This window comes from Monodon monoceros, unplaced genomic scaffold (genome assembly GCF_005190385.1).
Source record: "Monodon monoceros isolate NGI ecotype Baffin Bay Population unplaced genomic scaffold, NGI_Narwhal_1 Super_Scaffold_5, whole genome shotgun sequence".
NCBI classification, from domain to species: Eukaryota; Metazoa; Chordata; class Mammalia; order Artiodactyla; family Monodontidae; genus Monodon; species Monodon monoceros.
In genome coordinates this window covers 37,214,349-37,241,691 of record NW_021703782.1, presented here as the reverse complement: position 1 = coordinate 37,241,691, position 27,343 = coordinate 37,214,349, and the positions used below count along the sequence as shown (strand labels likewise).

Here is a 27,343-nt window from a genome sequence, read left to right as displayed (position 1 = left end):
AGAGCCAAGAAACAGGAGGAGGGGAGTAGGAACAGAGAGAAGCTAACTTAACTCTGAAATGGTAAAATCAGCTATGCCTTACACGAGTGCACCAAAACCTATTCACCCCTCTGTATCCACTCTCCAGAGTCTTCCATCTTGCATCTCTAAGGACTGTATCAAGGGTCTTCTTTGCCTTTGGCTACAAGGCAGTTTCAGCAACTACAAACAGGGGCAGGAGATGGGAGAGAAGGAGGAATAGAAGGCTATTTAATGACCCTGAGGTGTTGAAACAGGTTTGCTGTGTATCTTGACTAAAGTCTCAGCTCCTGTCAGGTGATTCTCTCCACATGGATTTGTATCTAAGTCCCTTTAACTGTTCTCTACCCTCTCTCCCCCAGGCCCTAGGCTTAGTAACAGCTCTCTGTTTATATTCCCCGGACTACTGTCTTATCTACCTCTGTGGTTTCCTTCTATCCTGTCCACACCATTCTACATACTCCCTTTAATAACCATTTCTCAAATTACCCAATTCCAGTGTTCCATCTGTTTCCAGTTTTGACTTGCAATGACAAACCAGCCCTACACTGGACATTTCAATTACCTGAGGAGGGACATCCTTATTTTGTTTTGTTCATAGTGCAAACTGTTTTCTGTCACTTGAAACAACAGAAAGAATCTTAATAGATGAAAGCATCACTGTTCTGCACTCATTGATGAATTCAGAAGCCTGACTTCTCCACAAAGGGTTGAATTTATTTTATGAATGAGGCAACAGGACATTCAGACTTTTAGATGGCAAGATTTAGTGAAGTTCTTTAAAAAAGTGAAAACATTTTCTGGTTCAATGGATGTCCGCTGCAAGTAAAAGGAGCAGTTAGCCACAGGAAATAATTAATCTTATTGTAAATCATGGCTAAGTTAAAATCATCTCTCTGCTATTTATTTCCAAGGTAACTCCAGAGGTTAAAATACCAAATGGGATCAAAATGAATAAATAAATGAGTATTTATTGGTATATGTATTTGTAAAGTATACATAAATGGTATATGTAAAGTCTATAAAATCCCTTCACACACTTTCTCTTTTTTTTTTTTTTTTTTTTTTTTTGCGGTACGCAGGCCTCTCACTGTTGTGGCCTCTCCCGTTGCGTAGCACAGGCTCCGGACGCACAGGCTCAGCGGCCATGGCTCACGGGCCCAGCCGCTCCGCGGCATGTGGGATCTTCCCGGACCGGGGCACGAACCCGCGTCCCCTGCATCGGCAGGCGGACTCTCAACCACTGCGCCACCAGGGGAGCCCCACACATTTTCTCTTAATTGTCACTACCCTGTGACACAGGTAAGGCAAGGACTCTGGGCTGTTTACTGCTGTGGTTGGCTAAATAATGGCTCTCAAAGATACGCAGGTCTTAATCCTTGGAATCTGTGAATATGTTACCTCATATGGCAAAAGAGACTTTGCTGATGTGATTAAGTTAAGGTTTTTGAGATGGGGAGATTATTTGGGACTATCCAGGTGGACCCTAGATGTAATTACAAAAGTCTTTGTAAGAAGAAGGCAGAGGGAGATTTGACTATGGAAGAAGGCAATGTAAAGACCAAAGTACCTTAGCTGCTGGGTCGCTTTGTAGAGAGAGCAGGGGTGGAGAGCCAAGTAATGCATGGGATGAGGCTCTAGTGATTGAGAAAGGAAAATTTCCCCGTGCCTCTTAAGGAAGCTCGGTCCTGCTGGCACCTTGAATTTGGCCCAGTAAAACTGATTCTGGATTTCTGACTTCCAGAACTTTAAGAGTATAAACATGTGTTGCTTTAAGCCAAAAAGTTTGTGGCAATTTGCTAAAGCAACCATAGGAAGCTAATACACAGGTACGTATCTGATAGGCTATTTAAATCCCAAGGGATTAAATGTCTCTATCTACAATCACAGTCTCTAAGAAAATAAAAAGTCACCAAAGTGATTCATTCCACATCTTTACCTATGGAAATAATGGCATATATAGAGATTGGGCACTTTGCAAGTGTATCTATCACTGTGTCCTTTATCTTGTAAATTCTTAGATGGTGGCAATCACATTCTCTTAACTAGTTTTGCAAAGTTACCAGCAGAGCTCCCTGGGGACACTAGCTCTTAATGAGTGCTCAGGTCAGCTCTTTCTGACTTCTCCAAATCTCACCAGTAGATTTTAAACCCAAGTTTTTGATGGCTGGGTTGCTGTTGGAGTAGCATTAGTTTCTTGATTACTAATCTGAATTCTCTCACAGAACAAATTTATGTTTAGAAGCTTTAAAAATAAATAAGAGGAAAAATCTTTTAGCCCCTGTGGACCACTAAAAACTGATCAGCCAAAAATATTTTGCCTAGCATCTGAAAAAGAGAGACATATGTTTGGGACTTGGTTTGGCACATTACAAGAGTGAATCCTGGAAGGAAAAAACAAATGAATTGCTTGGCATATAACAGGACAGGAATAGGCCACTCAGGGGACAAATAACTACAGACGGCATTAGAAAGAAGCCTCCCACTCAGGAGCTATCGACTAACAATTACTAATGAAGGAAGTATCAGAGGAGAAAACTTGATTCAGTTATAAGAGCAACCAGACAACTTCTGGCCCGAACCAAAAAAGGCCTCAGAGCTAATTCTCTAAAATAAGCCAATTATTAACCAGTAAGTGCCCAAATAGTATTTGAAAGTAAAGAGGAACAAATAGCTGTTAAACCTGGCAAGGTCATTTCTGAACAGGACATAACAAGTGAAAGTACTTGGGAAAAAGAGGTAGGTACTGTCACAGACTCAAATGACCACACTTGGCCTAGAAAAATTAAAGAGGCACAAAGCAGTCAGACTGTTGTTGTCAAATGTAAATCAGATTACCACAGCACTTTTCAAAACCCTCCAAAGGAGTCACCTTGCACTTTGAATATAATTTAAGCACCTTAGCACTTCCTTTATGATCTGACCCCTGCCAACCTAAGGCCATTCTCATCTTGTGCGCTATGCTCTTGCTATCCTGGCTTTAATTCCTCAAACTCTTTCTCGCCTCTGCCCTTTGCACAAGCTAACTGCTCTGCCCAGATAATTATTTTTCCTCTCAGAAAACAAACAAACAAACAAAAAGTGGCTTACAGTACAGTATGACAGGCAAGTCTATCAGTTAGGAACGTCCTAACTGTAGATGCTGGGAAGGGAAATGCTAATACATCATGTCAACATGTGTTATGCCTCCCCCTTTTTAAATCAAGGTTACAGTAAGAAAGTTTGTTATAACTTTGCTGTATATAAACCTTTTTAAGTTTCTGAAATATTGGAGCAGGACTGTACAATAAAGCATTAACCTCGTCCAAAAAGAGGTCTTGCTGTTGGCTCCTGTGAGGTGATCTCTTGGAATCCCTGGAATGTCCTTCCTGAGAAGAGTGTTCTTGGCTTACCTGGGGGCTTGGGCCTGACTGAGAGTTTAAAGGTGTGATTTATGGGGAAGCTTTGGGCCACATAGTACCAGCTTGACATCTGGGGGGCCTGGAGACTAACGGTCCACCCAGAAGGCAGTCAACCGTGTCTACGTGACTAAGGACGAATAAAATCTCTGGATACCGAGGCTCCAGTGAGCTTCCCTGGTTGGCAATACTCCCTGCAATACTGTCGCACATCATTGCCAAAAAAAGAAACTAGTGCTGCCCCTGACTCAGCTGGGAAAGGATAAATGGAAGCTTCACATCTGGAACCCTCCTTATCCGTGCCCCATCTCATGTGTCTCTGCCCTTGGCTGATTTAATCTGCACCCTTGCTGTAAGAAACCATAAGTATTATAGATTTTCATGATTTCTGCTAGTCCTTCCAGGGAATTATTAAACCTGAAGGTGGTCTTGGGACCCCTGAACTTTGTAAGAATAATTTTTTTTCTAATGTCAGTTTTAGAAATCAAGGAGATGAGGGTCATCCTCAGAAGCTTTGGTGGCTTGAGTCTTCAAGTACAGCTAAAGTACCCAAAACTCCTGCACTTCCAAGCAGTACACTTATGCCAGACAGAGAGCTTTGAGTCCAGAGAAAACACATCCCCGAGGAGAAATGGGGAGCCTAAGAGGACAGTGAAGTGAGGAAGGCCTTGAAGTGCCCAAACTTCTATCTGGAAATCCCTAAAAGAAACCATCGGATTCATAGTTCAGAATGACTATAGTGAAGTTCTCACCACATTAGCATTTAACAGCCACGCTGCTAAGACAATCTTAAAACAGAATGGAGCAAGTCCTATGAGCAGAATGGAAAAGTTTAGGATTTCTCACCTGTGCCACAGGGAAATAGGGATTTGTTATCTGTCTTAAAGGCATAATGGTTTAAATAATAAGACAGCTTCATTTATATCTATTCTTAATATGCATAAGAATTACTGTGCATAACTATATACTTGGTATTTTACTTCATGGGCTATTTGACCGATTTCTAAGAGTAATTTAGAACACGTGCAATTTCCACCTGCTCTAAGCTCAGCCAAAATGTAACTACAGTTAACTGTATTTCTCTGTTATTCTAATTTTCCAGGCAACAGAGATACCTCTTTCACTTAACACTCCCTGCCCATTTTCTCAGGGCTGCTCTCTCTTCATCAGTCGGGTTTCAGTTTAAGCGTCACTTCCACTGAGAAGCCTTCCTTCACTGCCTGTCCAGATTGCACTGCTCTCCAACTGCACAGATTTTTTTTCTCTCGTCCCTGTTTTTCCTTCTTACAGCAAATATCACAACATGTATATCTATATTTATATTCTGTTTAGTTTTTTTAATATCTTAAAGATTATGTCTTTTTGGCTTGCATTATATCTTCATCACAGCACTGTACCTGCACAAATTATTTTGAGCAGGTGGAGATGCTCTAGAGAGATTTGCTTTGTCACGAACACATTATTACCCTTTCTTTCCATGCCTTCTCTGTGGGCTTTCAGGCATTTGGGCATCGCAAACCCAAATTAGAGAAGGGCACAAGACCAAAGAGTTTCCCAACTACATCTAGAAATTCTCACGAAACAGGCTGAGAAAACACAGTAAATCAATTAACCCATACAATATCTACTCTCTAGGAGGAGAACCAATCTAACAAGAGAAAACGAGAGAGAAGGATTTAAACAATTGAGACCTGTGCATTAGTGTACTGGAGAGATTTTGGTTCTCTGAATCTGTTTCCTGGTCTGAAAAATGAAGAATCCTTACCCCTCAAGATTGCTGTGAGGATTATAAGAAATAACATAAATAGCAGGTTTAAGACAATAGTTCATGTGTGATATACTTGATGAATATTAGTTCCCTTTACCCCATCTCATCTATGAAATATTAAAAAGAATTAATACCTGTTGAGTACTTGCTTAGCACTAGAAGCTGCCATGGGGGATTTATACGTGTTTATTCATTTCATTTTAACAACTCTGTCAGGCCAGTGCTCTTATTATTATCATCCCCATTTTACAGATGAGGAAACTGAGGTACACTGATGTTAAGTCATTTGCCTGAAGCCACGTAGCTCATAAGTGACAGAGCTGGGTTTCAGAGCCAAGAAGTCCAGCTCTCGCACCTGTGCTCTTCACCATCATGCTCTGTTGTCTTTTCAAGAAATAAGTTAATAATTAATAAATATCTACTTTGTGCCAAGGGTTAGTAATTATCTCACCCAGTCCTTGCAACATGAAGTAAGGGCTTCTCACTCCAATTTTGCAGGAACTTGAGGCTCATACAGATTCAGTGACTTATACAAGATTTCTCAGCTCATAAGCCACAGAACTGTAATTTGAGTAAATGTATGTTAAATTTCTGACTTAAAAAAAAGTACTGGCTATCTTACAAGACTTCAAAAAAAGTATTGGCTATCTTACAAGACTTCATTGAAGCCTTATTATATCAAAGCCCTTACATATGACTAATTCTTACAAGACATCTCTAAGGGAACACATACCCATAAACACCCTCATATATACAAGAAAAGGTAATATACTCACTGAATAAATTCTGTTATAACTGTTTCTGATTTTAAATTGTTATTAATATTATTTGTCTAAACGAAAAATATACCTATCCCTATTCAGTTGTAAATAATAGTAATAATAATAGTATTACTATTAGTAATGATTAGTACTAAATCTTATTACAACTAATGTATTTGTTATAATCATCTACTTTTTTAGACCAATAACAAAACTTATAAAACCACAGCATTAGTGACTTATTAACTTATGTTTATTGATTCACTCGTTTACATTAATGACAGAAACACATCACAAGAGGATTGAACATTTTTGTGATACTTCTCTATATGTGGTAATCCACAAACTGCTTCTACTGCTCCCTAGGTAGTGAATTCGCCTCAGTTATTTCTATATCTTGTGAATATTAGTTGGTTATAATATGTTTAACATTTATTTATTTATATTTAATTATAAATGCAATACTGAAATATTTAGAAAGTAGAGGGAAAACACTAATAATCCCATTATCGTAAAGTAACTTCGTTTTTTTGAAGTATGTCCGTCCAGTCTTTATATTTTTTTATTTATATTTTTTTATTATTTTTTTTTTTTGCGGTACGCGGGCCTCTCACTGCTGCGGCCTCTCCCGCTGCGGAGCACAGGTTCCAGACGCACAGGCTCAGCGGCCATGGCCCACGGGCCCAGCCGCCCTGCGGCACGTGGGATCCTCCCGGACCGGGGCACAAACCCACGCCCCCTGCATCGACAGGCGGACTCTCAACCACTGCGCCACCAGGGAAGCCCCGTTCAGTCTTTTTAAAATTAAAATTTAACTGTATCATATGAATATAACTTCAGACCTTGCATAACATCACTGTCTTCTAAAGTATCATTTTTATAATTTCATACAATTTCATTAAGTAAAGGGCTATACTTTACCATCACCCTATTGTCCTATTTTAGGAAATAATTAACTAAATTATAGTCCTTTCTTTGGTGTTTTGGTAAACATCTTGATAAATATAGCTTTCTCTACATTGGGATTATTTTCTTAGGATAGATTTCTTTAATATATAAATTTATTTTATTAATTTTTGGCTGCATTGGGTCTTTGTTGCTGTGCGCTGGCTTTTCTCTGGTGGCGGCGAGCAGGGGCTACTCTTCGCTGTGGTGCACGGGCTTCTCATTGCGGTGGCTTCTCTTGTTGCGGAGCACGGGCTCTAGGCGCGTGGGCTTCAGTAGTTGTGGCATGTGGGCTCAGTAGTTGTGGCTCACAGGCTCTAGAGCGCAGGCTCAGTAGTTGTGGTGCACGGGCTTAGTTGTTCCGCAGCATGTGGGCTCTTGCCAGACCAGGGCTTGAACCCGTGTCCCCTGCATTGGCAGGCAGATTCTTAACCACTGCATCACCAGGGAAGCCCAGGATAGATTTTTTTTAGAAATGAGATCACCAAATCAAAGGGTGAGCAAGTTTTTTGTGGGTCTTTTTATCTTGCTCTCAAAAAGTAACACTCCACTTTAAATTGTAAAGCAGATTGACTTATTGGACATTCTACTGAAAATGGAAAAGGAAGAAAACATTCAGTAATGGCAAGAATAATCTGCTTCTTACTTCTGGCAGGAAACACAGGTAGGCTCATCATTAAATCTGCAGAGCTGTTCAGGGAATCTTAAGTATAAGTAGTTCTGGACTTGAGTAAGGAATGTGTAGTGTGATTATTCAGAACACAGACACATTTCTCCATAGAAAAACCATGTCGTACCTAAGTTTTAGGTCGGTTGCAAAGGCCTGTTTGGTTCATAAAGTAGTTGAACTATAGCAGCAAAAAATGCCATAGAACTTCCCACCACACAGATTTAGAGACTCCCAGGCAAGCCCTCACTCAGACACTGAGTACATCTATCTCACTGTTAAACAAAGGTGTGAGAGTGCAAACTTACATTCCCTAGATTTTTGCGCTGGCCCGGACGTGAAAAACAGAGTAGGTAGGGGAATAGGGTTTCCATGGCAGTGGGGAAATCATTAAGAAGAGAGTCCTAGAATCCTAATGTTTTTCAAACCAGGGAGCACTTTTGCTATGACATACTGAAATCCCCTCACTTCATGATGAAGAAACTAAGAATCGCCTTGGTGTGCAGTGAATTCTAGGCAGTGCAACCAGCCCTGTATGCATGCTGTCCTCAAGTGAGCTTCTGTAATACTGGGGACTGGTTCTAGGAGGTAGCCTGTGGTGTGGGGAGAAGATCAAAAAACTGAATCAGCAAATATGAATAGGCCAGCACTGAGGACTCCAGGAAGGAAACACTCATTAAGTAAGATCATTGAAAGCAAAGACTGTTTGTAAACTGAGACATTCAGTGGAAGCAGTTTAGAAAGCAAGAGAGAAAACAGGGTACAAAGCAGGTGAAGCTACATGATTTTTGAGAGATTTGGTTTGTTTTGTGTTCTTCGGCCTGTGTTTCCCTTACTTTTAGACCAATTCAGGTGGGTTGTCTTCTCTGCGCCTCACTGACTCGGGGATGCACCTGCCACATGGGAAAGCCCAAGTAGAGTTCGGTTCTTTCTGGCTTTTGTTTTTCAAAATCTTGAACACTTAAGAGACTTAAAAGTGTTTGCTGAATGGAGAAAGGATAAAAGAGTATCATAAAAAGCAGAGTGGAAGAAACACCAAGGAAGAAAAAGTTGTTAACCTCAGGCTTAAGTGTTTCAACTGGGCTGGCTGAAGAGAGGAGAGGCATGGTAAGAGGACTCCAGATCCTGAGCACAGGTACCCACAGAGTCATCAGGTGGGCAGCTACCCAAAATGGCCAAGGACCCACCAGGGGCCCTCAACACAAGGCCTCAGCAAACAGCCTCATTCCCCAAGTCAGACTGCTGAAAACTGCAGGAACTAGGCAGAAGAAACTATGGATATTTCAGTATCTGCATAAACGAACGGCCATCTGCCACGTTTCTTTCCCCTGTGACAGCATGGTGCAGTGGAAATCTGGGCGTCGTGGTATAACCTGCAGAGCCGAGGAAGGATTCACATTCTACCAATGACTTAAGTTAATCTTTTTCCAGCCTGTGGAGATACAAGTCCAGAATACAAATTACGAAAAGTAAATTTTAGCATTCTTGAGATTGAGACTAAGATCCATACCTAAATCATAAGGTTATCTTGCTGAGAAGGAACTAATTTATAAATGTCTGATCTCCACCCCATTCCCTTAATGCCATTCTCATAAGATAGGTTTTTTTAAATTAATTATTATTCTAAATGCAAATCAGATCATGCAAGATCTGCTTAAAATCCTTCCGTGTCCTCAAGATAAAGCCCAAACTCCTTTGAATGGCTCCTCATGACTTCTTCTCTACATCAACATCAAGGTCATCCATCCCTGCGCTGCCTCTGTTCACTCTGTGGTGCAGGCATAAGACAAACACAGTCTGCACTCCCAATAGCTCTTCTCTGCTTTGAAGGTCCCGCACTTACCTCTGATGCACCAGAGCTACTCCTTCTCCAGCCTGCCAGCTCTTGAGTCTGCCTGACTCCTACTCATCTTTCAGAAGTGGACTTAGCCCTCAACTCTCCTGAAACCCTCACTCGAATTCCTAAGAGAATGGCTGGTCCTCCTCTGTGCTCTTATTTCACTTAGTGCTTATTTCTGTGATGATCCCCACCCCGTACAATGCTTGGCACACAGTAGTGCTCAGTAAATATTTATGGAATATTCTAATGCCTCTTGCAAGCCAGCTATGCGACCCTGATTCAAGATTCATTTTCTCCAAGTAATCAAATAAAAGAATGACATTGACTGTATGGTAAGATTTTGAACAGGAGAAAATCATGGAATATCAGAAGTGCAAGGGACATGAGTCATAGGATCAGACGCCCACCCAAACTTCCCCAATACTCTTTCAAGGCAGAGGTGTCTTTTATCTTTGTATCTCAGTGGCTAACATGAGGTTAGTATATAGCAGATACTTTGGAAATGACTGAGGAAGGAAGGGAGGGAAGGAGGGAGGGAGTGAAGATGGGAGGAAGGGGGAAGGAAAGAAGGGAAGAGGACAGGAGAGAGAAGATTGGAAGAAGGGAGAGAGTTTAAGTTCATGTGGTTAACTAATGACAGACTTAAGACCAGGCCTCACTGCCTCTGACCACTAGCCCCGTGTGCTTTCAGAGAGTCTCTGGGGATTAGAAAATCACCTGTGAGAAGAGGTTTCTTGGCAATATTACTCCACTGCTTTTCATTATATGTTGTTTTACATTCAGAACACTCCAGTCCTATGAATGCAGGCAATTAAATATTTTCCACATGAGCCATTCCCTCTTCTGGCAGAACTCAAGATTGTTTAGTAACACTGAGGAGGAAGAAAACTCCTGGAATTTCATTTTGCGTGATAAATTAGATATGTGGTGATTTAGATTAAACTTGCAGTGGCAAATAAACTGCCACCATGTCCCCAGACGTATACACTATGGTACGGATGTCAGATCCTTTTCAGTAAGTCTTCAAAATGACTCAAATATGTAAGGACACCATTCCGGATTAAGTGACAGTTTTGAGCATGGGAAAACCTTAAACAGCATTTATAGGAGTCAGAGACACTAATATGAAACAGTGAATAACTGTGCCGTGCTTAATTTGCAGCTCTCTTTCATTTCCCTGCACACAGCTCAGTGTCTCTGCTGTTTAGAAGCTTGTTTTACAACACCTCCATGAGCATTTCTGACTCCGTCTGGGCAGGTACAATCCATTTCGTCTGCTACTGAGTTTCTCATCGCCATCACACAAATTTGCAACGCAAGAAGACACCAGCTGGCCTGACTTCTTTCCAATAAAGGTGTGCTGCTGTGGTCTGGGGCTGCGCTTCACACGGCTGCGCTTAACAGCCTAGTGTTTTGTCAGTGGCCACACAGTTCACGGGCTAAAGTGACGAAAAATGAAGACTCCTGTCAGAGGCATGGCACAGTATAAAATCACTTGCTCATTGTTTGGCCCCAAGGTTAGGGTGAGGAAACATAGGGCTGGAATATAACTGATTACCAAGTATACCATTGGTCAGTGATGTCAAATACAAAAGGTTTTTATGTTGAGGCAACGCTGACAAATGAGGCCAATATAAACCAAACAGGTGCTTAAGAAAAGAAAAGGCTGGAGGAGGACCTGGCAATGTGATAGATTTTCATGAAGCAAGAATGTATCATATTCAAGATGTATTTATGAACACCCATTCCTTTATCTGGCAGTCTAGAAGCCATTTTTCCTTTAATTTATGATGTAGCATAGTTCCCAGAACCCATCATTTTAATCATCCCTTCCTATAGCCTCCACTCTTTCTCTCTGTAGCCCTCATCCATCTGATTCAGTACTGGAGACAAACGTCCATCCTAGACCAATCGAAATATTCACATTTTTCATTTCATCACCAGGAACAACAGATCCCACTGAGTGAGCACTTAACTGTATTTAAGACACCGTGCTAAGCATGTTGGAGACATTATCACACTTCATACTCAGAGAAATCCAATGACATAGGTACTTTCAAATCTTTACCTCTATTCAGAACTTCCAGAGTTCCAGAATATTTCCTCTAGTTGTTTAACAAACTCCTCCCCCAACTTAACCTTTCTCTAACTAAGCCTATAGTGTTTCCTCCTAGAGTGTTCTAAACTAAATCAAGAACCAGGGATCCATTTCTCTTTCCCTACCTCACCGGCCTGCCCAACATCTTGTTACAAAACTTTATAAATATACCACCCAGATACTTCTCAACAATATTATTTACTCTCCATTACTCTCCATTGCTATTGCTTTACTTTAGACCCTAACTACTTCTCACATACATAATTACAACTTTCTCCTACACAGTTTATTTGCCTTTAGTTACCTCTTTCCAAACTATTCCCCATATTACTGCCAGAGGGGTCTTTCTAAAAAAATAATGCCCAAATGCCACTCCTCTGCTTCACAGAGTTCCCCCAAAGCCCTCAGTTTAAGCCCAAATGCCTTTGCAAGGTTTCAAAAGCTCTCTTTAAACCTGAGTCTCTAGCTTCATCCACCAATTGCACAAGAACTCTTTAGGAACCCATCACTAGCCATCTCTAAACATATTTCTTGGTGTCAAGGAATTTATTCCTCTGCTTGCAGACATCAGCAAGATGACAGCAGAAGACAGTACAGTGTATGTATGCTACATGGACAGAAGTCTGATGGGGATATAGAGTAGGTCTACAGGCAGGCACCACTGATGTTATGAGGATGTAGAAATATTTTGTGGGGGAAGAGAAGGGGAAGACTGACAGGAGTGTGACAGTTCTTCCAGGCCAATGTGAATGTAACCAAAAGTTGATATCCCTGCTGCTCGCCGGTGAAGTAAGTCGGAAAGAGAAAAACAAATGCCGCATGCTAACACATATATATGGAATCTAAAAAAAAAATGGTTCTGAAGAACCTAAGGGCAGGACAGGAATAAAGACGCAGATGTAGAGGATGGACTTGAGGACACGGGGAGGGGGAAGGGTAAGCTGGGATGAAGTGAGAGAGTGGCATGGACATATATACACTACCAAATGTAAAATAGATAGCTAGTGGGAAGCAGCCATATAGCACAGGGAGATCAGCTCGGTGCTTTGTGACCACCTAGAGGGGTGGGATAGGGAGGGTGGGAGGGAGATGCAAGAGGGAGGAAATATGGGGATATATGTATATGTATAGCTGGTTCACTTTGTTATAAAGCAGAAACTAACACACCATTGTAAAGCAATTAGACTCCAATAGAGGTGTTAAAAAAACGAAAGCCAATAAAGAGGCAAGGTTGGTGGAAAGGAAAGTTTGCTTTATTTTGGATGCCTGCCACTGAGAGGGGGTGGGGCGGGCTGGACTCCTGTCCAAAGGCCGACTCTCCTACACTGACAAAGGGGGCAAGAGCTTTTATAGACTTACAGACAGAGGGAGGGGCTACATGCAGAAACAGCACAGTCAGCTCTGACAGTCCTCTTGTCAAGTTGGTCCTGCAGGTGGTCTGATAGCATCATCTTGATTGTTTTAAGTACAGTTAATCTTCAGTTCCTGGGTAGGTTTGTTCCCATTTCCTTGAGCCCAATTCTCGGAATGGTGGCGGTTTATGTCATGGCTACAGTCTGGTCATCGTGTAGTTACCTTCTTGCACCTGGCGGGGGTTTCAGTATCTACAAGACAGCTCACAGGGTATGGCTCCGAATATTGTCTAGAGCCCTTGAGAAGGAACTAAAGGTCCCTGACTTTGCTTACTGACTAAACTCTTGTTGTTTTGTCCTGTTTGCTTTTCTTTGCTTCTGTATTTTCTCACTTAGAGAGAAAGATTAAACTTATTTTTTGGCTAAAGTTTTTCCACAAAGGCAGGCTGAGGTATGGGGGGCAAGGACCATAGGGCCCTGCTCCGTTTCATGAAGGTTTGGGGAGAAAAATACATTTAGCTCTCTGAAGATGCCAACTCTTTTAATAAATAGCTGAATTCGGTTACTGAAACATGTTTTGTTTCTCTTTGAATCATTTTTGTCCCACACATGACTCTCAACTCCTATTACATTGCTTTATGCTGATCAACATGGCTGTCTTTCAAGAGAACGCTATCCTTCAGCAAAATAGAACCTAAAGGCAGTATGCCCAGATATGCCCAATAGACAAACTAATGAGTCTCTCAGAAAGAGCCTCTAAATGACTAATGTGAGCTAGGAGGGTCCATCAGATAAATGCCTACTTTTGTGCATCTTCTTTAATTGACTTTGACATATTGACTAATAACTTTGACGTCAAGGGCTTATGTCTCTTCCATTCTGTCACAAGCTGTAAACAATTTCATGCTGAGTATGATAAAAATGAAACTTTCTGTATTAAAGGAGAAGGAAATAATTTCAATTGTTTAAAAAGTCATATAGCTTTTATTCTAGATATTTGTATTTGGTATTCCAGTATACACTTTCACACATTAAAAAACAAACAAACAAAAAAAACCTTCCTGTAACTTGCTCTTTGCAACAAAGGGATAAACAAGGTAAAACAAGAAAAGCAAGACAATAAAGAGTTCAATTTATTTTGAATTCAATTTAAAGTTTACAGCATGATATTTATATGTTTTAATCTAAAATTGCTTCAATTTCCCCAATGTTTGTGCAAGAGGTGATTCCATTTCAGATTAGTTCAGATTGCTTCGGTAATGGAGCTATTGTCTGCTGAATAAATTCATCATGATAACAATGAGGTCCATTTGAACTGGAATGTTCTCTGTTTTCTGAGATCTGAGGTTTGATACTGGTTTTGATTTTGCTAAAGAATTATACCATTGCTTTATAATGATCTTTCTTTAAGAGAAACTGGTCAAAAATCCAAGAGAATGATACTCATCAATACTGGTGTTGGGGCGCAGGGCTGGCCACCCCAAAATGTGTCTCAAAGGCATTATTGATTATTTTGAATTAAAGTTACTTAAGGAATGGCCAGTGCAAGAGAGACACTCTGACCCTCCTCTCTGTCTCCCTGAAAGCAGGAAATAAATCTCTAATATGAAAGGTACATTCCCTGCATCTGGAGGTAGAAGGATACTCTTAAAACTGGAGACAAGGAATTCAAGCCTAGAATCTTATATGAACAAACCTTGTTACTTCTTTCATTTACTACCCCAAGCCCAAACTCTGTTTAGATTCTTCACTGATTAAGCATCTGAATCCTAAATTTCTTTGTCCTGTCAATTCCTCACAAATTTATTGTTTGTCTAAAAAGTATAAAAGCTGCCTGATTTGGCCACTTCTTAGGTCCCATTTTTATGAGACCTATCTCTGTGCATGAATTAAAATTTGTTTGTTTTCTCCTGTTAATGTGTCTTGTGTTAAGTATTATCATTAGTCCAGCCATAAGAATTCAGTAAGTGTAGAGGGGTAAATGTCCCCCTCCCTAACACTGGTTTTCAGTTTTTGTTTTAAAAATCTTTTTTTCTAAGATTAAATACAAAAAAAAAAAAAAATACAAAAGACGATGTATTACGACCTACAAATTCCTAGACGTTTTCAGCAACTGACATGAAGAAAGGGATTGACACGTTAAACATGATAATTTTTCAAATGTCCCAATAGTTTTACAATTATGAGGACATTCAAATATGATAACAGTATGCCCACCCCTTTTATCCTTACTGGTAATCTCAAAAACGGAACTGTCAAAACATTCTGTGCTAAAAAGGGCTCTTGGTGAAGTACTCTGTTATATGACCTATTTTTTTTTTTCTTATTTTATTTTGTGGCTTTCGTACAGTTAAGATAATAGAAAAAGATTTTGATTGGGACAGTAGGAAAGAAGCAACATAAAAGTTAAATAATACAATATGATAAACCTTGATGGATACAAACACTTGAACTCCTTTTTTATATTTGTATAATAACTGAAAATACTTAAATTCTTAATATATTCATATGCATGATGATGGGGGTCAAAATATGCATAGTGAGAGGTCTATTCACTTTTATTTGGTAAAAAGCAATCAGCAGCTGTATCTAAATCAAGTTGGCTAAGGACTATATGTTCTGGAGGCAAAAAGGAGTTAATTATAATGTGTGAGTTCTTTTTAATCTGCATTATTGTTTTAACATCTTTGAAAGTTACTTCTTATTGTTAAGCTTTCTGATTACCTTATAATTCAGATGTTTGCCAAAATTGAAATCTTTGACTCTAGTTAGAAAGCCTGCTGAAATAAAGGTCAACCTGAAGTACTTAAAAAAAAAAAAAAAAGCTATTGTTACATGGGAAAAGAGGGACAGCTAGATTTTATTAGAAAAACAGCAGATAGCAAGGGAGAAAAAAAGGCACAGTGGTCAACACGAATATGATTAATACTAAGATCTATAAATTTCTTTCATGGTTCAATCCCTTTAACTATTCAATAAAAATAAACTTTCACAATATTTCTATTAATACCCTTCAGGTATAAATTCAATGAAATCATTAGGAAACCAATCTTCTTTCACCATCTGAAAAGAAGAATGTCATTAAAAACAGCTTTATCTTCAAATTCTTTTTCTAATGACAAGTCAGTAGTCAGAACAAAAACCTACATAGGAATTCTAAAGGAAGAAACTGACAATGGTGTCGGGATGTCTTGAGAAAAGTCTTGTGAAAAGCCAGGGATCTGAGTGGCAATAGAAAGTCACCAAAATTTGATGGTGATGCTGATAAAGATATTCATGACCAGAGTACAAAGAATGGATTTGCTTAAAGTCATTTTATTTAAGCCTTGCAAATAACCCTCTGAAGAGGGCAGCAAACATAAAATCATCACTTAGTGAACAATGAAACTAAAGCTCAGAGAAGTTAAGCTCTTTGCAGATGGTCACATGGAACCAAACTACAGTGGAATAACAATGAGTTCACTGTTTCAAGACAGTGATTTTCCTGATTGACCTGCATTTCGTAATCTGTAAAAATGTGATAATAAAAACTATCACCAGGGCTTCCCTGGTGGCGCAGTGGTTGAGAGTCCGCCTGCCGATGCAGGGGACATGGGTTCATGCCCCCGTCCAGGAAGATCCCACATGCCGCGGAGCGGCTGCGCCCGTGAGCCATGGCCGCTGAGCCTTCACGTCCGGAGCCTGTGCTCCGCAACGGGAGAGGCCACAACGGTGAGAGGCCCGCGTACCGCAAAAAAAAAAAAAAAAAAACTATCACCAAAGGTTTTTAAAGAAGGTATTAATGAGATAATGTATATATGGGGTTTGATATATTATCTGACATATGATAAACTATTATTATCATCATGATATAACTGGTCAGTCACATATGAACACACTGTATTAGTCAACTAGGGCTATCATAACAAAATACCACAAATTGGGTGGCTTAAACAACAAAATGTAGTTTCTCACAGCTCTGGAGGCTAGAAGTCCAAGCTCAAGGTTCTGGCAGATTCTGTTTCTCATGAGGGCCTCCTCCCTGCCTTGCAGACCAGCGCCTTCTCACTTCGTCCTCATTCAGCCTTTCCTGACCCATCTGGTGTCTTTTCCTCTTCTTTTAAGAATACCAGTCCTATTGGATTAGGACCCTACCCTTACGACCTCAACCTTAATTAACTCCATAAAGGGTCTATTTGTAAATACAGTCATGTTGAGGGTTAGGGCTACAATTTATGGATTTTGAGGGAATGCTGTCAGTCTGTAATATTCAGCCCTCTGCTCCCCCCAGTACATGTTTTTCTGGCATGTAAAATACATTCATCCCATCCCAATAGCCCCAAAAGGTTTAACCCATCTGCCAGCATCACCTCCAAGTCCAAGGTCTTATCTAAATATCATCTAAAACAGGTATGGGTGAGACTCTAGGTATAATTCATCCTGAGGAAAAACTCCTCTCCAGATGTGAACCTATGAAACCAGGAAAGTTATGTGCTTCTAAAACACAGTGGGGGAACATACATAGGATAGATATTACCATCCCCAAAGGGACACATCAGAAAGAAGAAAAGGGTGAGGGGTTCCAAGCAAGTCCAAAATCTAGCAAGGCAAATTTCATTCGTTCTTAAGGCTAGAGAATAATCCTCTTTAGATTTATGCTCTGCCCTCCAGGTCCAGCTGGGTAGACAGTCCCACTGGGGCAGAGGCCTTACCCCTTCTGCCCTTGGGCCCTGGGTGGAGGCCCTACCCCTTTGGTCAGGGGTAGCAGCCTTTTCCTTGCGGTTTGCGCTGATCTCTGAATCACCCTCAGGGTCATTCTTCTCTTTTCCTGAAGGATAAGACACGTTCACAGCTGGGTAGTAGATAGCTCTACTGTCTTGTCCTGTAGATTCCCCAAAGTCCAAAATCCTTTATTTCATAGGGTTTCTATTCCCTTCAGTCCAAATCGGCAGTCAGTGTCTATACTGATATAATCCCATCTCTGTTCCTGATTTCTGCTGAGATAGCTGATGAACTCCATGGATAATCTCTTCATGATGTGATTGTCCAGTCATACTCTTGGTGTTCTCACCAAAACATACTTTCTCTCTTTTTTTTTTTTTTTTTTTTGCGGTACGCGGGCCTCTCACTGTTGTGGCCTCTCCCGTTGCGGAGCACAGGCTCCCGACGCGCAGGCTCAGCGGCCATGGCTCACGGACCCAGCCGCTCCGCGGCACGTGGGATCTTCCCGGACCGGGGCACGAACCTGTGTCCCCTGCATCGGCAGGCGGACTCTCATCCACTGTGCCACCAGGGAAGCCCACTTTCTCATTTTTTGCAATGTGGATAGGCAGACAATATTCCAAATCTCTAAATTCTGGTTCCTTTTGCTTAATTATTCCTTCTTCAATTCATCAGCTCTCTCCTCTCACAATTTACTATAAGTAGCATAAACTATACACTATAACATACATTATACGAGTCACATCTCCATGACTTTGCCCAACCTGTTTTCCTAGAATATATAACATTAATCAAGAAGACATCTCAGGCAGAAATTGAAACACCAAGTAGGGACTGCTAAACAGCAGGACACTGTGTTCCATCACATTTATGTAAAGACAACTTATATTTAAAGACAAGAAGCTGTGGTTTTTTTCATTATCTTCCTGCACTTATTTCAGCAAATTCTATCTGTGTAGCTGTATTCCTTTTATAATTCCCCGGGAACACATATGGTGCAGAAAGAGTGACCATGGGGGTGAGTGAGGAGCAGTGCCTTATGGACTGTAGTTAGAAGGCAGTTAGAAGACTCTAAGAGGGCTGACAGAGAAGAAGTGACATACACGGAGATCATTCACTCTTTCCTCTGCTAGGACCTCCTTCAAAGACCTACTATTTCATTCACCCTTGAGGCTGAAGCCACTGTTCACAAACTGGCTTCCTCAGACTGCTACATCCTGTTACAAAGCCTCTATTTTCCAGAAATGCAAAAAAATGTCCTATTTCTGCTCATCCCATGTTCTTTCAGAACCCTGAGCTACCATGCTTTTTCATATATTTAATCATGGGTTTAATGCTCCCTAAAAGTGTCTCTTCTGTCTGAAAAGACTCATACTTCCAGCACCAGATTAAATAGCATCTCCTCTACGCGGTCTTCCCGGATACCTCTAAGCAGAGGCAATCACTCCCTCAACTATGCCTTCACAGAATTTTAACTATGATAACATAATTGGCTATTAATTTATAGGTTTCCTTCTCCCCCTCACATGTGAGGTCTTGAGAGCAAAGTATTATCTTACTAATTTCTCTATCTTCAAGGCGAAGTATAGTATCTGGTATACAGAAGGTACTTAAGAAATGTGTGTGGGATAAATGAATGACTGCAGTGCATTTCTATCCCCACCCTTCTGATTTTTTTCTGAGACAAAAGCTGGTGCTTACCTTTATTGACCTGTAGTTCTTTACAACCCAGTGTAGAATAAACGGACCAACTTGTCTTTCAGCCTTTATAAGAATTAAGCTCTCTTTATTAGTGGGACCCAGCATTGCTTGCAGCTATGTTTAACTTGTCAGTAGTTGCAAAACTAATCAGCATTTTTCACTCTGCTTGAGAAGATCAATATAATTATAAAAATCACTTATGAAGTACTGCGTTACATTTTATAATTTCTCCACTGCCTTGTGCCTGCCTCTGCTTTTGGTCATCTTCTTCCCCCTTATACAAGGACTGATGACTGCAGTTTCAAAATCTTACATGTTGCTGGTTAGCTATTTGCCAAAACTGTGTTTTTTCCTTCCTGGACACACAGGTAAGCTCTATATCCCAGCCTCCATTCACTGGCGAGTTCTAGCCAATGGAACTTGAGTGAAAGTGTGAAACACCACTGCTGAGCCTGGCCCATAAAACCCCCACTAGTTTTCCTTACACCTTTTTCCCTTCTACCAGCTAAATGAAAGTAAGTACGGTGGCCTTGGAAGTCACAGTTTGAAAAGAGCCAGCCATGAGATGGAAGGAGCCCAGACTTTTGAACCTCTGCTCGAATAAGAGTTGAGCAGCCACCTTTTTTGACTTGAAATGACTAAATTAAATTCTATTCTGCTCAAGCTATTAGACATCTCGGGGTTTGTTTGTTAGTGAAGCTAGTATCATCTTAACTAACACAGCGGTTTTACTTCGGCGATATGTCAAGACATTCAACAAGACTGCAATGGCTAATGAAATCATAAAATAGGCCCTGGGCTTCCCTGGTGGCACAGTGGTTAAGAATCCGCCTGCCAATGCAGGGGACAGGGGTTTGAGCCCTGGTCCGGGAAGATCCCACATGCCATGGAGCGACTAAGCCCATGAGCCACAACTACTGAGCCTGCGCTCTAGAGCCCGTGAGCCACAGCTACTGAAGCCTGTGCGCCTAGAGCCTGTGCTCCACAACAAGAGAAGCCACCACGACGAGAAGCCCGTGCACCGCAATGAAGAGTAGCCTCTGCTCTCCGCAACTAGAGAAAGCCAGTGCACAGCAACGAAGACCCAACGCAGCCAAAAATAAAATAAATTTTAAAATAAATAAATTTTAAAAAATAAATAAATAAAATGAAATAAAATAGGCCCTAAAACTTTGTATGTGTATATGTGCAAGAAATCAGAATGGGGAAGGAGGTTTTGTGAGACTCTGGCTAGTGGCTTCTATAACTATGAGGATTGCTGACAGACCTTCCATTACTACAGATTGCCCCTTTCTAACAGGCAGCTCTCAGGCAGCCTGTGCTCCTGCTGTCTGTAAAACTTACTTTGAATATACAATGCCAATTATAGGGCCTGAACGTGTCAAGATTTTGACAGGTGTCTACAGAGTTATGCAATTAATTTTATTCATGCACTTTCTGCTTTAAATGCCCCTGAAAAGAAGAAAATTGACTAATGCATCTTCAAAAGGAACACTCATATTTACCTCTTCACCCCAAATTACCACCACTCCCCCTTCACATGTACACACACAAAACAAACCAGAAAAAGGAAAGAGAGAGAGAAAAGAAAGTGAAAAAAGAAAGAAAGGAAAAAGCAAAGTTAAAGGAAAATAACCTGATTCAGTAATGGAGTTTAGTATGGATATAAAGTGGCAAAAGTCTCTTGAAAGCTGCCAAGCTAGTCATTAGCTACAAAAGCTATACAAAAAAGTTTAGAGACTGTGACCAGTGCCAGACAAGGCCTGACACTTCTGAATTCCAGGACAGCAGGGCATTTATTAGTATCTAGATACACAGATTTAATCACGCTGCAATCACAATTTTACTGTCATTTTTCAAAATTGAGAAGAAACACGCTTTTCTCTCATTCTCAATGATTGTGTGATATAGCTTGGAGCAACGGATAATGACAACACCACAAATGCCTCCTTGGTACTTACATGGTAATGATACTGTGCAATTAAATTATCTAATACTGTGTGATAAGCCCAGGCAGGATAAAGTAAGTTCCCTAACTCAGAAAATAAATCTTCAAAACTAGACAAACATGTATAAATATAACAGTATAAATCTCTCATATTTTCAAGAAACAGCCACAACTCTTATCACTCTGCTTTCTACATTAGATAAACCTTTCACTCATTTATTCATTCATTTAACACATAAGTCCTGAAACCTATTATAAGCATCAACATTTTTAACTCAGATAAAATTAATGGCCTATATATGATCTATTAATTTCTTCAATGAAAAAAACGGTGGTAAAATCAACTAGAGAATAACAGCATTGCAAAATACTTGGGTGAGATTTATCTTCAAAGGGTCGACTGCTAATGCTTGTATTATCCAAAAGGCAAATATCCAACAACCTCGAGAATAAGCCTGAAAATGCTTGGAGGTAGGGAGCCTGGGGAATGATGGAGACCTGGGAATATGTGTCCTCCTATCCACTCTCAGCAGCTTCCCAGAGAAAGAACACTTGGGAGGAGGTCTTTAAATGTATTTTTCTTTGAAATATTTTGAAACACACATACGCACACACACATACACATACTACATGCTCCCACACCTTATTAAAGTTGACATCAAACACAAATTTGGCATGTGTTTGTACACTTACAAAGCATATAATTCTGGCTTATTATATAATTGATACATACTTTAAATATATGTTCCTTAAAACTTTGGGTATATTGATACTTGAAGCTTCCATCTTTAGAAAGGAATCTGAAAGAGGGTCTGGGTAGATGAATAGAAGACTGGATAAGTGGCACACAACAAGTAGATGAAGACAGTGTCATCTGAGAGAAATAAGGTGCTGCCCCCTCTTTTCTTCCTTGAGCATACCATTAGAAGTAAAGACACTAGTGAGAAGCATGCCTTTGTGCTGTAAAGTGAAAGAGGAATAACTGTGAAAGGGGAGGTGGGAAAGTAGAACCGGTGGATCATAAGTAGAACCTTAACTGGACCACTTTCAGAAAAGGGTACATATCGAAACTGAAGATTTAGAAGTTATTTTCTTGAAAAATATCTGAATTTGTATATCATCTTCACTACTAAGTTAAAACTATAACTGAGAAGCAGGTGGAATAAGTGATGGGGGTCAGCAGCAAGAGGTACCAACTTGTGAACAGCATTCAATTACAGCAATGGCTAAGAACCAAAGAACTCTGCAGCAAGGCATGGGCTCTGACATCAGAATCCCCTGAGTATGAATCCCTGTCCATCCTCTGCCATTAGCTAGCTGTGACATTATGGAAAAGTCATTTAATCTGTCCAAATCTGTCTCCTCGTGTTTCTGCATTCAACCGAAGTAGATTCTCAAACATTTCCTGATCTTAGTCCTTCTTCCCCCTCTAGTAACACTGAGCAGTTTTCTCCCTGACTGTAAGACTTAAGTTTTATACTATTATACTTAAAAGTTGGGGTTTTTAAAACTTATTTATCTTCCCTATTAGAAAGTGAGCAACTGGAAGGCTTAATTGATACCTTGCTTCTGATTGCTTAAAACAATGTCTGGTACAAATAAATCTTAAGTCAGTGACTCAGGTGTGGTCATTATACTTATTTCAGTGGTTTAGGGGAATTAAATGAGATGATACTATGTGTAGACCATTGAGTTGAAATTGCCAGCAAGTATGCTCAGAGGTAGAAGAAGCCATCAAGGGAGTGACAGAGAGAATGATAAAATATTACCTTGCAGAAGCCAAGCAACCATAAGATATTTTAAGGCACACACCAAGCATGCACTCTGTTAGTCAGAAGGTGCACAAACTGTAGTATTAAGAGGCAAGATAAACAGCCAAGGGATCTCAGTCTAGGACTGAGTGCCGATATCATCATCCAACCAGTCATTTGGTAGGGAGCATTCTGTGCACCAGAATTGCAGTTAAAAAAGAGTGACTCCAGATTAGACTGTGAAGCTGGAAGAACACTGTGTCCATAAGATGCCAAGGCATTCTTTGGCTATGACGAAAATAAATATAGATTTTAAATCTTTTCTAAAATAAAGATCCAAGGAGACATATTAAAATTTGCAAAAATAAAATTTAGTTTTGTCCTAAATGCAAAATGAGGACAGGCCAGGTGAGGCAAGGAACAATGAAGAAAATCTTACAGATGGTGTTGATTTGGACATTGTTATCTAGGTATCAGAAGTCTAAGAAGTCTACTTAATGTAACTATAGACAGTTTTATTTGGATAGCCTGGTGTGTGTGTGTGTGTGTGTGTGTGTGTGTGTGTGTGTGTGTGTGTGTATTTTAAGTTTACTTTGAGTGTCTTTCAGCAGGGTTAGGACTCTGAAGTTCATCTCAGGGTTCATTATTCCTATTGTCTCATATTTGCCTCCTTCATACTGTAAATGCATAAAAGATAAATGCAGTAGCAAAGAGAGTTGAAAAGAATGAAAATTTATATATTTTTGTGGAAGGGGATGGGCTGAAAGGAAAACAGAGCTGGAGGAAAATAGAGCTGGATCAGGAGAATAGTATAAAGAGTAAGAGAGGGCAAGGTGAGATGCTTCAAAGTCTAGATAAACTATATCTAGGAAGCCACCACAGTGTTCTTTATTTAAGGGAACTGTGCTTCTTTTCAGGCTAAGATTGACTTCCCAAAGGAGTCATAGTACGCCAGGCAGTCATGGCTAACACATTTATCGAAGAATGCATTCATTCATTAGGGTATATCTTCCGTCATGTAGAATAGCTTAGTGGCGATGGCCAAACAAGCTTATTTATCTTCCATACACCATTTAGTAGAAAAGCCATCCTGGACTGTTTTGCTCTATAAATTAAGCCAGGAAGCCAGGCTCCTATGTTGTTCTACCTTCAGACAATTGCCCTTGTCTACATGATACAAAATGGCTCACCATGACATCCCATCTCACGTTCATTTTCCAAGCTACTAGAGGAAGAAGGAGGAGAAGCATGCACATGCGCCCTTTAAGGACATGACCTGGACATGGCACACGTTATCGTAGCTCATATCCCATTGGAGAACTTAGACATCTAGCCAAACCTAGATAAAAAGGCAACTGGCAGAATTGATAAAAATCAATAAGTACACTGGTGAAAAACAACAAGAATCTACAGAAAATACTTGAAATTTTTTTTTTTTCCAGAAGATTTCTTTCCGAGTGGTTTACAAAGCAGATGAAATAGGCCTGCTCTACTGATGCCTTTCAAAGTCCAACTCAGAGGGTGACGGTGAATTAAGTGTTCAGGAGCTTAAGCAAAACACATCCAGGTTGATTGTCCCCGTATGTGCTTATGCTGCTGGCTGCCATAAAACAAAGCCTTCCATGACTGGAAAATTGAATTACCCTAGGATTAGGAAGCAGGTGTAGCAGTTGCACACCGACGTGGTGCCGAGATTGAGCTCTGGCCCGATCATTTTCTAACTTCATAGCCTGATGAGCCAATAACTTCTATGAGTCTGTTTTTATTAATATGTAGAACGGGGATATTAACTACTGAGAAGGACGAGAATTAAGATTTGATAGACTAATACATCTGAAAGCAACTGGTTATTAGAAGGTTTTCAGTAAACATTAACCAACTCAGAACTCCTGTTCTTATTAACTGGGACAGTATTTTTTTATTTATTTGTTCTGTCAACTTCTTATATGTTCTAGAACTGTTGGACTAGAGATACAAATACGAAAAAGCTCATGAAAAGGGACATTCTCATTCAGGTAATATGAACAAACCTAAGGTAACTATTTGTTTTCTGTGGCTTGATAATTTGTGAATAAAATGTATAATTTCATGGTTAGGCGTGCATGTGCAGGTTGAGGCTTCCTCTTACACCCCTGTCCCCTTTCATGAGTCAACCCAATCTTTTAAACCAATTTTGGTCTCTTTTGGAAGATTCCAAGGAATTCTTGATGAATATTTGGGAGAGTCATGTTGTCCAACCTACAAGCAGATCTAGATTTAAAGCTGCCATTTAAAATCATCAGCAATGTTCTAAGCAGTAATGATTTACACATATTCTTTGTGAATCTGAAAACATCTGCAATATAATTCTTGTGATCCTCATATCAGGATGAATAATACTGAGATGAAAAGAGGTTAAGTAGCTTGATCACTACCTTAAAGTTAGCAAGACATGAAGCAAATGCATGCTATTACAGAGAAAAAAGCAAAAAGAAATGAGGGTCTAAGCAAAGAACACTATCCCTTAGAAACAACAGCATCTTGACTCAATCCAAAGCTGGATGTAAAGTGGGAATTTGGGATTATTTATTTAACAGCCTCTGTTCCAACGCAAAACTCTTAAATTGAGAAGTAATACGGCATAGGAGGGATGTGAACAATTTTGCAGGTGTTTTCAGAATGTAAACTAATTGAAAATAGCTTAAGTAAAGAATGGCCTAGATTCCCCTCCCATGGTGCTCCAAGGGAGTCTTTGTCTACTTATGTTGGAGATTCTAGTCGAAGACCTTCATTGCATTCATTAATTTTATAGGCTCTTACTCTACTATAAAGGAGGGAAAACACACATTGGAACTCAAGGATGATTGAAGCCTTCTTCTCAGAATCTCACATTGAAAGTTGTTTGGTTTTATTTTTCCATTTCATGACATACAAAGTGAAAATGTAATCTTCAACTGCAGGCATGGTATCTGTTCCCACAGAAACGTTGCTGATCAAACCAACACACAAGCAAGACTCTGAAAGCATGAAGGTCATGAAAGAATGCTTTATAGATTGTCAAGGTGTTACTGTTGAATAGCCCAAGCAAATATGACTCACAGGGACAGAGCAGGCATCTAGTTTGAAATTACTAGGGAAAATTTGTTTGAAAATTTTTAGGTAAGAAAGCGAGATCAACTAAATCCAATGGTACTGCTTAATCTCTAGAACAAAAGAGCCTGCGTATTGTCATTTATAAATTAATGCACCTAAAGTGTCCTGGAATTCTAAAGGTTTCATCAGCCATCTGCAATTACCTCAAACAATTCTATTTAAATAAAATACATTTGAGCCTGAGAATCTTTCACACATTAAACATTTCTTTTTTTTAAATTTTATTTTATTTATTTATTTTTGGTTGTGCCAGGTCTTAGTTGAGGCTGGTGGGCTCCTTAGTTGCAGCTGGCAGGCTCCTTAGTTGTGCAAACTCTTAGTTGTTGCGTGCATGTGGGATCTAGTTCCCTGACCAGGGATCAAACCGCGACCCCTGCATTGGGAGGCGAATTCTTAACCACTGCGCCACCAGGGAAGTCCCAAACATTTATTTAATTACAAGTCTTTATTATGGATGGAACTACAACAAAATAATAGCTTATTTTTGATAGCTTTTACATCATCAATTCTTTGATAAGGATTCTATCTTAGTGCACCAGGCAGAATTACAGGTGCTTTCCATATGTTACCTCTTATTTCAATGGAATCTTGCAACAACCTCATAGTACAAGTAACAGAAAAGGGAAGAGACTCAAGTTGCTTGAGTCATATACCAGTTATCTGTAAAGGAAGAACTGGTACCATTTCCATTAAAGTATGTTGTCGGCCATGACAGGGTATTGGTTCAGAGGAAGCCTACAACAGATTTTCATTTTATAGCAAAGGTGAATGGGAAAATTATAGCACACATTTTCCATGTCATTTTTTCTATAACTTTCAATTTCTTTGAAACACCATAATCTATGTAACTAGTCAATGACTTACAGAAATCTTTCTCTTTTCAAGAGTAGTGAAAATATAAAAGAAATTCCTTCACTCTGGTTTTCTATCTGAGGGAAGGCAATTATGACTCTTTTCTAAATAACAGTTTAAAACTTGAGGGTCTTGCCTTCAAGACCTATGTTAATCCTTTGGCTCCGCACCTATCACAAGTGCTATAGGCAGCATGGCAGCAGAAAGAGTAGAACAGGGAATCAAATCACTCTTGCGTCATTTACTAGCTGCATCATCTTGGACAAGGTTTTAATTTCTCTGAACTTCCATTTTCCACATCTGCACTGTGAGAATAATACTTACTTCCTATGGCGGCTCTGTTGACTTAATAACTAATATAAATAATATACATACACACAGTAGGAAATTAACAATAACAAATTTGAGTTC

The 27,343-nt window shown here is 39.9% G+C and overlaps 1 long non-coding RNA gene across 1 annotated transcript in view; it reads left to right on the top strand.

The window, feature by feature from the left end:
- Positions 1 to 1,199: 1,199 nt before the first annotated feature.
- Positions 1,200 to 27,343, top strand: part of LOC114883708 — a 45,017-nt gene continuing 18,873 nt past the window's right edge. The window contains exons 1-2 of the long non-coding RNA XR_003790652.1: positions 1,200 to 1,320; positions 24,904 to 24,963. This is a non-coding gene — a long non-coding RNA (uncharacterized LOC114883708). The remainder of the gene's footprint in view (positions 1,321 to 24,903; positions 24,964 to 27,343) is intronic.